At 36.3% G+C, this 15,541-nt stretch overlaps 1 long non-coding RNA gene across 1 annotated transcript; it reads left to right on the forward strand.

The window, feature by feature from the left end:
- Nucleotides 1–6,018: 6,018 nt before the first annotated feature.
- LOC128809526 (uncharacterized) lies at nt 6,019–11,503 on the forward strand. Its single transcript, XR_008437753.1, has 4 exons — nt 6,019–6,306; nt 7,809–7,926; nt 8,092–8,120; nt 9,964–11,503. It is a non-coding gene; the product is annotated as an uncharacterized LOC128809526 (long non-coding RNA).
- The last annotated feature ends 4,038 nt before the right edge of the window (nt 11,504–15,541 follow it).

Genomic DNA, 15,541 nt, shown 5'->3' on the forward strand with positions numbered 1-15,541 from the left:
AAATAAATATTTAAGGTGCTTGTGAATTCTTAAACCCTTTATCTTAGGATTTTTCCCAGCCTCAAATACATTTAATTGTTCTCTAGTTGCATAGAAGTTTTATCTACTAATTTTCCAGCAACTAATGACCATTCAATATGTTTTATTATTTTGTGTATTTAACTAGTATCAGAATTCATGTCACACAAAAGTAAACTAACCTGAGAAGTTATGTATCTCTGTTAAGACATCTGAAGTTCTTAATTCACTCAGATTAAATCTTTTGCCTAGTTAATGTAATACAGGGATGTTACAGCTGGCAAATATCTCTTAGATGGAATACTTGGTTCAGTCTTAGAGTAGCTCCCAGACCTATCCCAACTTTAATGGTATGCACATAAGATAATTATTTTCTTTATCATAAGAAAATGGAGACACTCTCTGGCTTCAATATTTGGTGAGACAATACCTTTAATTTTGTCAAGTTAAAATCTTTTCTCAGTTTAGCTTCTAATACCTAAAATGAATAGCTGACAAGGCTCAAAGCATGTGAAGTAAAACTCAAGGTACAGGGTTCCAGCCTCAAAACATTTTTAAAATTGATTAATATTTTGTGTTTAGGAGCTTTGTTATTATATTTAGAAGCTTATAATTGAACCTTTACCTAGATAAAACCTGAGAGGACAACAAATGCTTTTTTCAATTCCATTTAAATAACAGGGAAAAGAGGAATAGAAAAGAAGTCAGATGAAAAAGTTAATATTGGAAGTTTCTCAGAAATAAGGGGATGAGTGTAAGTCTGCTCAATTTTACTCTTGTCCCCTAGACCTCTTATAATTTTAATTTAAATTACATTCAAAGGATAGCTCATGTCACAGGTGAGCTCAGGAGGTCTCCAGTCCATCTTCCCGCCCATAGCAGGGTCATTTCTGAGGTCAGACCTCCAGTGGCTGAGGACTTTGTCCAGCTGAGTCTTGAAGACCTTCAAGGATGGATATTGCACATCATCTCTGGGCAGACTGCTAAGTTATTCTTAGAGATAAAGTTTCCCTTAGATCCACCCTGAACACCTTTTTTTAAATTTATGCTCATTGTCTCTCTACCTTACCTAGGTCCCTCTGAACAGCAGCCCTGCCTTTAAGTGTATTGGCATCCACTATGAGACCCTCAATTATTATCTGTATTATAGGTATATATCTTCTCAGGCAGAAGTTGTATTTAGGTTTTCTGCATGCATATATTTCAGATGTTTCACACAATATGAGTACAAAATCTTTCTCTCATCTGCAGAATATTTAAACCTCTACTAGTATCATCCCCACCACTCCCTTGAAAGGCACTTCCCTTCCAAATGTCTTACAATTTAATTCATTTTTTCTTCATTTTCATATTCCTTCGACAGACTGAAAATCAGGAATTGGAAAGATTTATGCAGGAGCCCAGTATTAAAAGAACTTTCTGCCTGTCTGAATAACCAGCTCTCTTCCAGATCTTTTGGGCCAGTTTTTAAGATTTACAGAGCTCTAATTAGGACATGACTTCAGATTTCACCTCAATTATTGTTTGTCAGCATTTCTTTCTCTCTGGTATATTTGCACAAATTATAAAAACTTAGTTCAACAAAAATCTTTTGTTCCCCCCCCCCAAATAAGGAAGGGTCATGGTTGCAATTTTTCATCCATGCTTTAAACTCAAAGGTTAAAATACAATGTTTAAATGGTGACAAAAAAGTCTCAATGAAGAAATTGAGGTCTTTGACCTCAATCTCTGCTGCTTGGAGTGGGAGGTGGAAGAATCACTCTGTGTTTGCTAGCTGAATTACAGTAACCTGCACCTGACAATTTAACCTATTAGGTTTTTGAGCATTTTTCAGATCAGATCAAAAGCATCAAAGTCTGTGTAAATAACACATTGCAGAAAATTTTCTCTCACTTAAAACTAAAACCAGAAAAACCACAACTGTATTTTTTTTGTATTAATTACAAAATAAAGTACATAGACTGTGGAAAATCACACATTATGTACATTTTAATAATTTATTCTCCTACCTCCTAGATGAGTTGCACTGAATTTCCACCTTAGATTTGCATTCAACTTGTATGTCATGGGAGATCAGGCAGAGTAGGTTTTGTTATCAGAGGGGTAGGCAAGTTTAGGACAAGATGAGAGGAAGAAGTGGTCCCAAGAGTGAAATACAAGTAAAAAACATTGACTTGAGAACCACTTAGAATCCTATTAAGTCTGTGGAAAAAGTCTTTTTTAGTGCTATTGTTAAGTGTTTGTTTTCTGAAGTGTGGATGGTGAATACACTGAAGTAAATAGATAACTTTAAGATAAGTTCACTTTACTAATATACTAAATTACTATGCCTGGTTTTGCAGCCCAACTTGATAAATTATGAATCAGAAAAAAAAGAAGGAAGGACAGGTATTTATTAATGGCTAGGATTTCTTCCAGATATACTGAAATACATTGAAATATATACTCAGGTGCTAGTGATGTAATTTTTTTTCAGAAAAAAAAAATGTTAAGTTCAAGAAGATTATTTCAGCAAATAGCTTAAATGTTTTCTGAATCCTAAGTTTAGGTATACTTTACAAGCCTTCATGACACCTCTAAATTAAAATTTGTGTGTTGAGTTAGACAAATGATAATTCCCATAGCAAATGACTTGTTGAAATTCTCCTTTGCATCAACAAGAATTAAAGGAAAATGCCAATGGGCTGCTAAATAAATAGAGGTTTTTAAACTGTGTGGGCAGGAAATGAAATATGGAGATTTAAACAGGGACTTCACTGACTTGAAAGGAAGTTTGATTCAGAGAGGGAAGAAATAACAGTGAAGTTGGCCGAACATTTTGAAGACCAGGCAATACGCAAAAAAAATTGACAATTACAGGAACATAGTGAACTACTATTAGGTCAGGAAAGATTCCATTTTAGAGGAGATTGAGAAATGCTGGGTTTCAAAGTTTTAGGTATTTTTACTTAAAAGAAGATAAAAATATTATATGAAAAGGCTCTGAATGAAAAATTGTTCCAGAAAAGAGCAATTAAATCATAGTCAGAGAAGAAAAACCTCAAAAAGACACAGAAAAATAAGAAAAGTTTACTAGCAAAGCAGACATATTTTGAAGCCTCCTTCACCAAAAGAAAAATAAATGTAAGACTGAATAAGCAAAAAGTATCAAAGAAAGTAAAAAGTGTTGGAGACATAAAGACAAAAAAAGAGAAAAGAGCACATAGGACCAAAATGAAAGTAAAGGAAAATAAAGGATTAAAAATATTTGGATTAGAGATAGTCTGGATATAGTTCAAAGAAACAGAATCAAACAGCAATTTGCATTTAGAAGGAGCAAATAAAAATATAAAACTTATTGTATTGTATATAAATCTGTGACCAAGGACTGTGAGAGGGGATTGTACCAGATTTTTAAAGTGTGAAAAGTAATACATGAAACTAAAGGCAAATTAGTTTAACATTATTCATGTGTAAAGTTTTAGAAAAGATTTCAAAGAAAGAAGGCTCAGGTGTAAATGGAATGTAGAATAACATACAATACGGTTTTATCAAAGAACGCTAGCCCTAGATTAATTTAGCAATTTTTCTTTCATTAGAAAATAATATTTTGAGCTGAGATCCTCCTACATGGAATTGAAGACTGCCATATATGAAAAGAAACATGTAACAGATCTTGAGAATTCAAAAAATTCATAAGGTCAAGAGATTACTTGAAGCAGGAAATTTACAGGTTGCTGTAAAATCCTTATGAACCTTTCTTTTAAATTTTTTTTTTATGATTAAGAGACAAATAATTAGATGAAATCTGGTCAGCAAACAACCACAGGATGAATGTTTTTCCAATGCAACAAGAAGTCTGGGATTTCACTAGGAAAAAGCAATGTAAAAACAAAACCTTGAAATGCAATAGAATGAGGACTAATTTCAAGAGCACAAAAAAACCCTGGGTAATAAGTAAAAGCAGGGAAGCCCTGGTAGAACTCAAGGCTCACAAGCCACAACATTGATTAAATTAATGATATTGACATTATCTGGATGCCATCATTATCAGAGAATGAACAGAGAGAAAGCATTTTCAAGATTTTCCAGAAAAGCTTAATTGAGATTGTGATAAATTTGTAGTTCTCATCTACAAGGGTGAAAATCATAATTTTTAATATGTATAACTGTTGATCATACATCAGACAGCTTGTGTGGCTTTTGTTGCTACTTTTTTTCTATAGATAAAACTTCACTTGGGTTTGTGGAAGAAAACAGTCTCATTAAAAAAAAAAGCCCTGTCCCAATGGCTGCTAATGATTTCTCATTAAAAATAGTTTTTTAAAAAGTAAAATTATGACATATGGTACCTATATTATGAAACTAGAAATCTGTTTACTTTTTGTGATTTGGGGGTCCTCAATCTAGGCACATTTATATTCCCTTGGAAAGGATAAAGCAAGCTGGTTGCATTAAGAAATTAATATTTCCCTTTCTTACTCAATACATTTTGCTTAAATATCACCAAAAATAGTATTGTTCATTGCACAATGGATATTTGATAAGCAGTTCTACTTTTACTGAGCCATAAGTGGAAATGAGCTAGTGAGAAAGAAAACGATCAGATTTTACATATCTAAATTATATCATCCAAGTGCCCCTTTCTGCACAACCCACTTGATTCTAGGTTCAGGGGAAAAAAAAAAAAGTTAATGAGCATGAGAACTATCTGAAACATGTGGACATTATGGAAAATGTCTTAAATTTATATCCAGAACTTCACAGTCATTTGGTACTTTCTTTCCAAAACAATTATGTTGGCATTAGGAACACTTTTTTAAATTTAATAGACTAAAATTTAATAATAAAAGTTCGTTACCATACAGAGGCTGCCATATTAAAATCTAATGCAGAATTAGGATTTCAAAAAAACAATATACCTGCTACTGAATAGATGAAGAACAAGAAACTTTAATATATTCAAAAGCATCATTCCCTCTAAGTGCCATAATGTGCTTTATAGTTTTTCTTTACAGAATTGAAACTCCTAGCTCTTTTAGCAAAATGTGTACTTTTTTCTTTATTAAAATGTCTTTCCAGAGTGACAAAGATACTGTAATTTTTTTATATCAAAAATTAAGACAAATTTATTAGAACAACATACATGACGCCACATGAAAACAAGTAAATAATAATCCAGGAAAAAAACCAACCTAAGGTTTTATTTAATTAGAATGAGTGTATTTTTTCTCAGCTTTTTATATAATCTCAAAATGAATAAAAATTTGTACAATATTGTTGTAGGTTGGGTTGATTTAGTTAGGGATTTTATTAATGTTAGTTAGGTTTGTTCCTTGTACTCCCCTATTTTCCCTCATAGTGGTTTGCTCCAAGTTGTTTACCACGAGAGTTCCTGTCACTCAGACCTGTCAATCTTCTCACTTCTCCCAGTTTTCCCCTTATTTGGTTCTGTCAGTCAAGGTTTGCTCACTCCTTGTTGGGGTGTCAATCTTGTAACCACTCCCTGCTTCTTCATGAAGGTTCTGCATCAATCAGCCCACCTTAGCCCTTCTATTCGTCTCAGAACGCTGTACCCACCTCTGTTATGTTACCATTGATTGTTATAATCCATGTCACTCCTCCATCATTTGTCCCTATTGGGCGAGCCAGGTTTCCATCCCTTTCCACCCACCCCCTACTTAATCTGTTGTTGTTCTTTGTCCAACGGCATTTGCTTTGCATTGCGCTGAGAGTGTTTTGTTCCGACCACTCATGGAGGAATAAAAGTTCTTAGGGTTCACAAGCAAAGTGTCCTTCTCTCATCCCTTCTTCTCCTCTCAGCGTGAAGCTACCAAAGCTGCATTACCTACGCCGCAGCGCTCAGCATTACCGGGGAGGCAGACGCCATAACCCTGGAATGCCCACACACATGTGGCAGACCCGGTCTCACAAAGGCAGCACTAGCTGGTGAATCTTGACTGCTTGAGGTCATAGCAAGTAACCACCGCAAGTGGTGCCCAAAAGTGTGGCGCCCAACGAAGTAGCCAACGCAGTGGCAATCACCGTGAGGCATTTCAGAGCCATGCAGAGACACTCCGCTGTCTCTGTGTGGGAGTGCCTCACGGCAGACCAAAACTTAGGGCATCGGCTCTACGGAGTAAGTCAGTGATAACTCCACCGCCCTCGAAGGGAGCATGCAGGTTTTTGTCCTGCCATGCCCACAAGGGAAGGAGGTGTAACTTCTCACCGGTCGTGGACGACAACAAGAAGTCGCCTTTGAGAGCGAGGACCCTTGTTGTAGTTTGTTTTCCGAAGCTCGCCAGTTGGGTAAGTTCAGTGGCTAGGGCGGATTCGGCCAAGCGTCTCTCACTGGGTGTGGGCTGGCCACAGTCCCGAGGCTAGGGGACACACGGTGCACAGCGTGAGTGGCAGCTGCTAGAGGCTTTTGCTTTTTTTCCTTTTTTTTTGTTGCTTCCCTGCGGCGAGGGATGGACCGCATGGGTGGGCAGCATGGGAGCTGTGCTGACCACTCACCAGAGAGAAATTTGTATCCAAGTTAAAGAAATCCTAAGGGTGGAGGGTGGAAGTGTTCCTAAAGGTTCAGTTAAGAATTTCGTCCGATGGTTGTTTTTTACCTTCCCGGGAGTCTCGGCAGAGAATGTTAGAAAAAAGGAGTTTTGGAAAACAGTTGGCGCAAGATTAACGGAGGGGATCAAATGTGGGGATCCCTCCATCAAGGATAGTTTTATTAAGTTGCTTGTGTTGATTTGGGAAGTGGTTAAAATGGAAGGCGCACAAGACACAGTCCGGGGAAGGGCAGAAGCGCGGCCACTGGACGAAACCCCAGTTTTCCCTAAACCTGTGTCCCTACCCTCCTCTCCTTCCCCTTCTTCCCCTAAACCGGGTGGGCAAGGGGGAGAACTCCACCAGTTGAAGGTGCAGGGCAGCTTCCAGAACACAGACCATGCTCCTGGCTCCCCCAAGTCCCCCTGGCACCCGTGCCCTGACGGTACTGGCCACGCCACCAGGGACCTAACCCTCATTCCAATCCCTTTTTCCCAGTTATAAATCCCAGTTTCGGCGTAGCCCAATGCAGTTCTGTTCCCCTGAACTCTTTCCTTTGTTCCCCTCGAGAGGCGCCACCGCTCACGTGGAGTGAAATGGCGGAGGCTTTGTCTCCACAAAATGGAGGACAGGTGCCTGCAGGTGTTTCTTCTTCCCATAATCCCTTTGTTCCCTTTGTTCCCTTTCCCACCATTGTCCCAAACCCCTCCTGCTTCCCTGTTGATGTGGGTGCCACCCCTTCTGGAAATCATGTTGCTCCCCTGTTGCATCCTGGGTTTTGGGTTCAGAATTGGGGTTCTGGTCTTTGTTAGCTTATTGGTTCCATGTATCCTCGTGTGTCCCCCATGTCTTCCCCCCTGCCAGGGAAGTTAGCCCCAGGCTGCTGGCCATTGGGTTTTTCCCCTGCCACTCCTGTGACCACTCCCCCGTCCGGTCCCCAGCAGTTCCGTGCTCATTACCTCATTCCTGCAGTCCCACTGGCCCTGAACCCCCGTGTCTGCCTTCGTCCTGTGCCCATTGGCCATTGTGGTAACATCACAGCCACGGCGTCTGTGTTCATTGGGCGGAGAGCTCCAGTACTCCCCTGTCCCCTATGTCCCTCTGTGGCACCACAGCCTCAGGGCCAGATTCATCCAAGCGAGGCTGGGAGCGGCCACGGCTTCTCCATTGAGGCTCCTGCAACCAATAAAATGCCCAGCCACGACGTGGATGAGTTTGGACAATTCCCTGCCTCTTCGTTTCCTTCCCTCGCACCAACGATGAAGCACGGCCAGCCCACCCAGAGCGCAGCCACAGAAGCGCCCGGAAGTAGCAGCGGCACCGGCCCTGACGAGGACCTGAGGTGCCAAGCAGCGTTCTCAGGAGCCAGTCAGGGCGGGAAAAGTGACGCGCTGCCAGACTCCCCCTCCCTCTGCTCCTCATGTGGGCGTTCCCTCCGGTCCTCTGCATGTTCCCACAGCGTCATTGGCCCCACCCTCTCTGGCCATGGAGGGCTCTGTCGGCTCCGCCCCTCACAATACATTGCAACAATATTTTTTTTTTTATTAGGAAAAGGATTCTCATTTCCTCCCCAGTAGGTAATTTTATTTTTTAAAAATACATCAATTATTTGTCTTTCTACCTTGAGTTAAACTGTATTTTTCAGTATATGTTCTTCCAGTATGAAAAACACTTCCAGTCACTATGATTCATATTAACCACATTTCTACTGTGTTTTGAATGGATGATGGTGTGAAAACTTAAATGATATCTGATGAATGAATTAATTCTACTTTCAATATGTGTAAAATATCCAAGGTTACATTTTTATTGTTAAAATGAGATTTGTCTGCCTATGCACAAAGCCATAAGGCAAGAACAACTTCCATGAATTAACTAAACAATTCTGAAAATATATATGTGAATAAATATCTGGATTATGGCAGAGGAAGTGAAATATCATGGAGAGACCTTTCCAAAATCAAAAGCAATGTGTAGGAACAAACATTATGGTCTAGTTACCAAAAATGACGGCTCAAGATAATATTACCATTTACATGCAGGCTACCCCTGTTTAGCTAAGATGGGGTCATTTAAAAAGTTCCTCTCTGTTAAAGAATAAAGCCTTATTGATAACATTTTCAAATATATTTTATGTCTTAAAATTTTTAATGCAGTTGAAGACTGAGTATTTTAGTGAGTATTTGTTCTACTGTCAAACATTAAAGCAAAACTTGTTTAAGGGAAGACAGATTTTCTAATATAGCAATTTATATAGCACCATAGAACAATTATATAGAAATAGAGTAAAATATCTATACTGGGTGCTGAATTCAGCATGAAACTTTAAAATGGAGGAAACACTAGACTCCAACAAGAACTTTCTTACAATTTTCTAATATGCTGGAAAGAATATATTTAATTTTTCATGGATTTTTTTTCCCCAAATTTAAATGACTAGAAATAACAATAATGGAATTAGTTATAAGCTTTCAGATTCACCATTTTTCCATTGGAATTAACCAAGTTGTAAAACCCTAGGCTTTCTACTTGAAGTGTACTTTAATAAGATCATAAATTTATATTTTTAAAAATAATACTTACTTATTTTATTTTTAGTTTCGAACATTCAATTTCAAAATTTATTGTAAATAAAATACAGTTATTAATATAAATTGGAATAAAATTTTAAAATCAGCAATATTTTGATCACAAAAAAATAGAATTACTGAATAGAATTTAAAATATTTGAAGCTTAATTACTATTATATTTATGGACCCACACATACAAAATAATACAAAATAATCACCAAAACAATAAACAAATTAACAGGGTAGGAAAGAGAACCATCCAAAAACAACTTTGTATGCTGACACAAATTTACTCTTATACTCAAATTCTTCCTATACTTTCTTTCATAAAAAAAAAAAAAATAGACATGTTTTTAACTTATTTTGGTCAGCAGAATATTTTTTTTATTAAATATATGGCTAGAAGTCATGGGGTCTCCATAGTCAAAGATAACAATAAACGTCTCAAAACAGTCGTTAATTCATATTAATTCACATTTATTTATTAGAAAGAATATCCTTCTAACATCATAAACCACAAATATTTTTTACAGCTTGCTGAAGACTCAAACACATTAATGTGGGAAACAGAACGCACAAAAATATGTGTCATGCTATATAAAACAAAAATTTGAGAGGAATACCTTAAAGTATTTTTTCCATGTATTTGGAGTTTTTCCCTAACCTACTTCAGCTACTTTAGGAAGTAAATAATAATATACTTGGAGGAGAACACTTCGAACTTATTTATTTCATCTAGAAAAAAATTTTGCTCTTGCCAAATAATGCTGGGTAAGCAAAATGTAGAAATGAAAGGCTACAAGTATTTTTTTATGCAATATAACTTGGATGCTTGATGTTCCATTTTAGCTATGAAGAAGTTTCCATGTTTCTGGATAAATGAAAAATAAAAGAAGTGGAGAGAAGGAATAACTTTGGGGGAGAGAGATTCTTAAGTGTTTTCTTCTACACAAACAGCTGAAGCCCTAATGCCATCTAAAGAAATTCAATGCGTATTATGTAACTCCTGTTCTGTGAGTAACTGCAAAAAATGGATTAATTTTTAAAATGTGTTATTGTAACTTGTAGCTTTCCCCCTCACAGAACAAGTTTCATATTCCTCCTCAATGGTGTTTTATTTAATTCTGTTTAAATAGAAATCACTCTTACAAAATATATTTCTTATAGAAGACGAATGCTGGTTGTTTTTTATATGTAACCCAGCTGTTGAAGACCATGGATGTATAGTTCATAACACAGGTAACACTCTTAATGTAATCAAGTATATAAAATGGCTGTATGCCAACTAGATTCATATTTCATGACTGGAGATGGCTTCATTACTTATGAATGCAATAGGCATTAAATATCTGTTGGAGACAGCAATTTGTTTTAATTTTTATATGCTTTTTAAATCCGAGCATTTTAATGATCTCTCTTTTGTGGTGACATGTCTAAAGTATTGAAACAGTTCAACAGGTATCATTGCAGCTGTGAAATGCAGTCCCTGATGCAGGGCCACCTCTGCCAACATTGGGAAGCAGGACATCTTTGGATGTAGGTTCATAGCAGAAAAACAGATGGGAGGTTTGGTGCCATGAACAAAACTGAGGTGTTATTTTGATTTCAAAATACTCAGTTTAACTTAGTCTACCTTGGCTGTACACAGGTTTTAAAAATGTCACATTCTCCTCCTAGGCAATAAAGTAACTCTCAATATGGAATTATTGGTTTTCTTCAACATTCCACTTTAGGAAAGCCTTGTAGCCAGCACTAAATCTATGTAACAGTCTGGTTTGATTTTGTAATCCCATTAAAGGAGACATTCCTTCTTTATGTTCTCTTATCTTCCATATTTCTTTCTGCATAGTACAGTGCCACACAGTGCACTGAAATATAATGAATAATTATATTTCAGGATTCAATTTTTGGCAACAAATGTTACTTGGAAATACATTTTGTCATGATTTTAAATATATCTGGAGTAAATCCCTGGAAAACACTTAGAACTGAAGCTGATTCAGAACATAATTTTCCAAATGTTGGAATTAAAAGCAAAAAAAATAAAAACTGGAAGATAGTACATTCCTTTTTATGGTATTCCTAAGTATAAAATCAGCATTTAATATATAACAGTTGTCATAATTTTGCCATATCTCTGAGCAGGATGTATTGTAAATAGCAAACATAACATAACATAAATAATTTGGTCTCTAGAAAAGTAACCAATGTCAGCTACTAAATTTTCTTTCTTTTATCCAATCTAGGAGTCAATTGCCATAATTATGATGATCTGGCATATAGTAGCAAATGTTGACTTTCTTAATAGCAACTAATAAAAAAACCCAAACCAAAATACTTATTCTATCCTGTCCTTCTCTGCCTAATAATATTATCAATAGAAAGTGAACTTAAAGCTACTGAAACAGTAATTTTCATTTTATTTTAACTTTTTAATCATTTGCTGTAGGGAAACATAAATGCCAAAAAATAAAATACAAAGATGAATCAAAAGCAAACAGGAAAATTCTAATTCTCTTTATTCTCGCTGTGGCAAACCTTTCCACTTTGTATAAACTGCATACTAAAGTTTTCCCTCTACCAAATGCCATAGTTTTAGAAATAGCTAGGAAATGAATATCTTTCTGTTCTGCAACACTGAGAAGGAGCCTGGGTTGGGCATACATCTGGGACCTATGTGACCTCAGCCATACCAGTTTCAGCAGCTCTTGTTAGCTGACTTCAGCCCAAAGCTGAGGTTTTGAGTTGCCCAGAAACTCAGATTAGGATTCAGATTTTCTTCCAGAAGCACAGGTTGGAGGTGTCATTCCTTTCTCAGTTTTTTTTACAATCTTTGTTACCCAGAAAGTGATACAAAGTTGCTCTTATCAAGCTGTAAATGTAATTTGTTTTCTCTTTCTGTACAATTAATTCTATTCATTTCTGTTGTTTCACTTACTTTGTGGAGGCTACACACATAAAGCCAAATGAAAAAAAAAAATCTGATCTCATACTGTTGTGCAGCTGATTCAAGAGGAGAGCACCCATAAATAACAATCCCCACTACAGTAGAAAACATGGTAATAAATAATACAATCATTAAAAATCTTAGGTGTCTGAGAATGCAAAATGAATGTAGCAGAATCACAGAACAACTCAGGTCAAAAGAGGCTTCCAGAAGTCATCATCATCATCAAAATGATTCTTTGATTAAGGGAAGTATAATCAAACCAAGTTTCTCAGACTTCTGTCCAGCTAAGCTATGAACATCCCCAAAGCTGGAGACAAAAACTGTATAGGTCCCTGTTCCAATATACTACTACCCCAAAGATAAAATAAACAAGTAAACAAATAAATAAATACCTCCTAATATGTATAATTGGAATTTCACGTGTCAATTTCTGTCCATGGCCCTTCTTCCTATCACTTTACACTTTGAGAAGAGGCTGCTCTGACCCTGTTTGTGCCCGTGTCTGAAGTAGCTGCTGTCCATAATAACATCTCCCAAAGTTATCTGTTCTCCTGACTAAATAGGTCCTTGTCTCAGTGGTTCCTTATATGCCACATGTTTCAGCTCTCTGAACAGCTTTGTGGCCCTCCACTGGGCTCATTTTATTACATAGGTGTCTTTCTCCTGGTGGGGGGCCTAAAACTGGAGAGAGATCTTGAAATAACAGCCCCAAATGAAACATTATGTACATCTAAAATCATTTAATAATTGAAATTCATGGAACTAAAAATAATCTTGAAATGCCTTAGTTTGGCTTTGAAAAGTGTAATGTTTCCAGCATTGTAGATGTCAAAGCAATTTCACTGGCTGATTCAGCTTCAATTTTGGCACAATCAGCAGACTGGCATCTTGAGCACTTAGAACTCCACCAGAATATGAAGAAAGAACAGCTTATTAAGCAAAGAGAATTCAAGGGCAAACAAGGTCTGGTGAGGCAGGAAATATTTTAAAATTGATACTGAACCTGCATGGATAACAATAGAATGAGCTGAAAAAGCTAGAAAATGTGCTGACCCATCTCAGTGTTAGTGTTTAGGTATGTGGAAAATAATTTGTCCTTAGAAGACCAATAAGAAATAGCCATGAAAATGATCAGAGGAGCACTTCTCCTATGAAGACAGGCCAAGAATTGTGCAGTCTAGAGAAGAGAGGGCTCAGAAGACACCTTACTGCAGCTTCCACTAGATGAAGGGAGATTAGAAGCAAGATGAAGAAAGACTTTTCAACAGGGCCTGCAGTGACAGGGCAAGTGGCTTTAAGCTAAAAGAGAGTTAATTTAGAATGGACATAAAGAATTTACTTTTACAGTAAGGGTTTTGAGACACTTAAAAATTCACCCAGAGAAACTGTGGATTGTCCATGATTGGAAGCATTCAAGGTCAGGCTGGATGCAGCTTTGAGCAACCTGGTCTAGTAGAAGAGGTCCCTGCCCATGGCAGGAGGGTTGGAACTCAATGAATTTTATGGTCCTTTTCAATCCAAAACATTCTATGATTCTATGAATTACTGTAAGCTGTTCAAATCGAAATCATGGTACATATAGGGAGCAAACTAAGCAAATAGAGCAACTAGTGTTAAAATTTTATTACATATTACTGTTCACTATCATATAAATATTAGGGTACCTTGGTTCTTTTTCTTTATTATCAGAAGGCTCCTAATCCTCTGTACAATCAATTTAACACTAATTAAAAACTCTTTAAGTGCCAACATCAATGGAATAATTTTATTTCTTTCAGTGTTGTTTTTAATTTAGCTAATCCATCCAGCACAATTGGGCATAAAAAAGACAGTATGACAATCATGATGTTATTATATATTTTAAAAGCCAAAGAAATCAGGGTTGTGCATTTTCTTTGGAGATTCTTTTTTTGTTTGTTTGTTTGTTTGTTTGTTTTTTCTGGATAACAATGAAAGCCTAGACCACTCAGGCAAACCAGAAGAGCTAAAGGCAGCAGACAGCCAAAAAAGAGTGGAAGACTTATAACAGAACCCCTTGGACATATCAATATATGTGGGACATATCCAAAAAAGGCAAAAATACAAACTCTCATATATGCCAAGACTTAAACCATTCAGAATTATCTGAAACTGAGAAAAATCACTTCTACTAACAAACTCTAATATACTTTTTTTTTTTTTTTTTTTTTTACCAGGGATTGCATTAGGTAATTTCAGTTCTTTCAAATAATTAAATAATTACTTTCTTCAGAAGGATTGCCCCAATATTGCCCCCACACAAGGCAGATGATTAAAACCTTTTGACAATCCTAACAATAGACCTAAGTAAATCAAAGTACACATTTAAAAGTCATACTAAATTTAGAAAAAAATCCAAAACAATGGTAGTTAAAATTTTTATTTTATCAGTGTGAAGTATCTTAAATATTTTGTTATGTATCAAATGTGTCAGTGAGATTATATGTTGAAATAGTAAAAACATGACAGGGTAAGTTTTTATGACACATCATTTTTCTTTTCAAGTATAAGAAAAGTTACAATTAAGTCAAATAACTCCAAACTGTGGGAGCAAAGGGAAGAATAAATCATAGATGCTAAACAAAAAGACAAATAATACTAGAGTCTTTGTAAAGATCAGATCTGTGGAGCTACAGATTATGAAAGGTCTTGGGTTTTGAATGAAATGCTAAGTGAAATTGTCCAGTAACAAATTGTAGCAGCCAGAGGACAATGCCACAAAAAAAACCCAGTCCAAATAAAAAAAATTCTGTTGCACATCTACAGATGTACCAGTGTAGGTACCCTTTGAGAAAAAAGACTTCATACCTCCTCTATTGCTGATTGTGTCCTTTCTTCAGGGTTGTGGTACACAGAAAAATCCAAATCAGGAGAGCAGGTGGGACTGTTTGGTTTCTCTTTTTTAGTTTTTAACTTTCAGAGCTAGCACCACTGTGATTAACACACAGGTAGTTCCAGACACTTTTGTCTTGTTCAGTGGGTTAAAAAAAAAAAAAAACAAAACAAAAAAAACCAAATCCATACAGGAAGGCTCTGTAGAAAGCAATCTGTGAAAACATAAAAAGGTTCTGCCTAATTCATAAAGGTCATTTAGATTCAAGTGCTTTAAATAAATGGATTAGCATAAATGGATTAGTTAGCCAAGGTTTGCACTCTACATTGAAGATATATAGGCTTCATACTTGTTCCTAAACAGCCTCTGTAAGTCATGCAGAAATTATTGTTCTCTGAGTCAGTTAACTAATGAGATACTATTTCATTCTTGAGTACTAAATACTTTTGAATTAGATATTATGTGAATCGTGTGTCCATATGTGCCTGTTTATACGTTTGTTTGTGTTGATTATATATTTACATAAATCTTTTGATTAATTTTCTAACATCTTTAGTTATAGTTATCTTCATCTGCTAACAAATAACACTGGATAGATATTTAAATTAATAAGCAGACCTTCAGTA

Source organism: Vidua macroura, chromosome 1 (assembly GCF_024509145.1).
Source record: "Vidua macroura isolate BioBank_ID:100142 chromosome 1, ASM2450914v1, whole genome shotgun sequence".
NCBI lineage: Eukaryota > Metazoa > Chordata > Aves > Passeriformes > Viduidae > Vidua > Vidua macroura.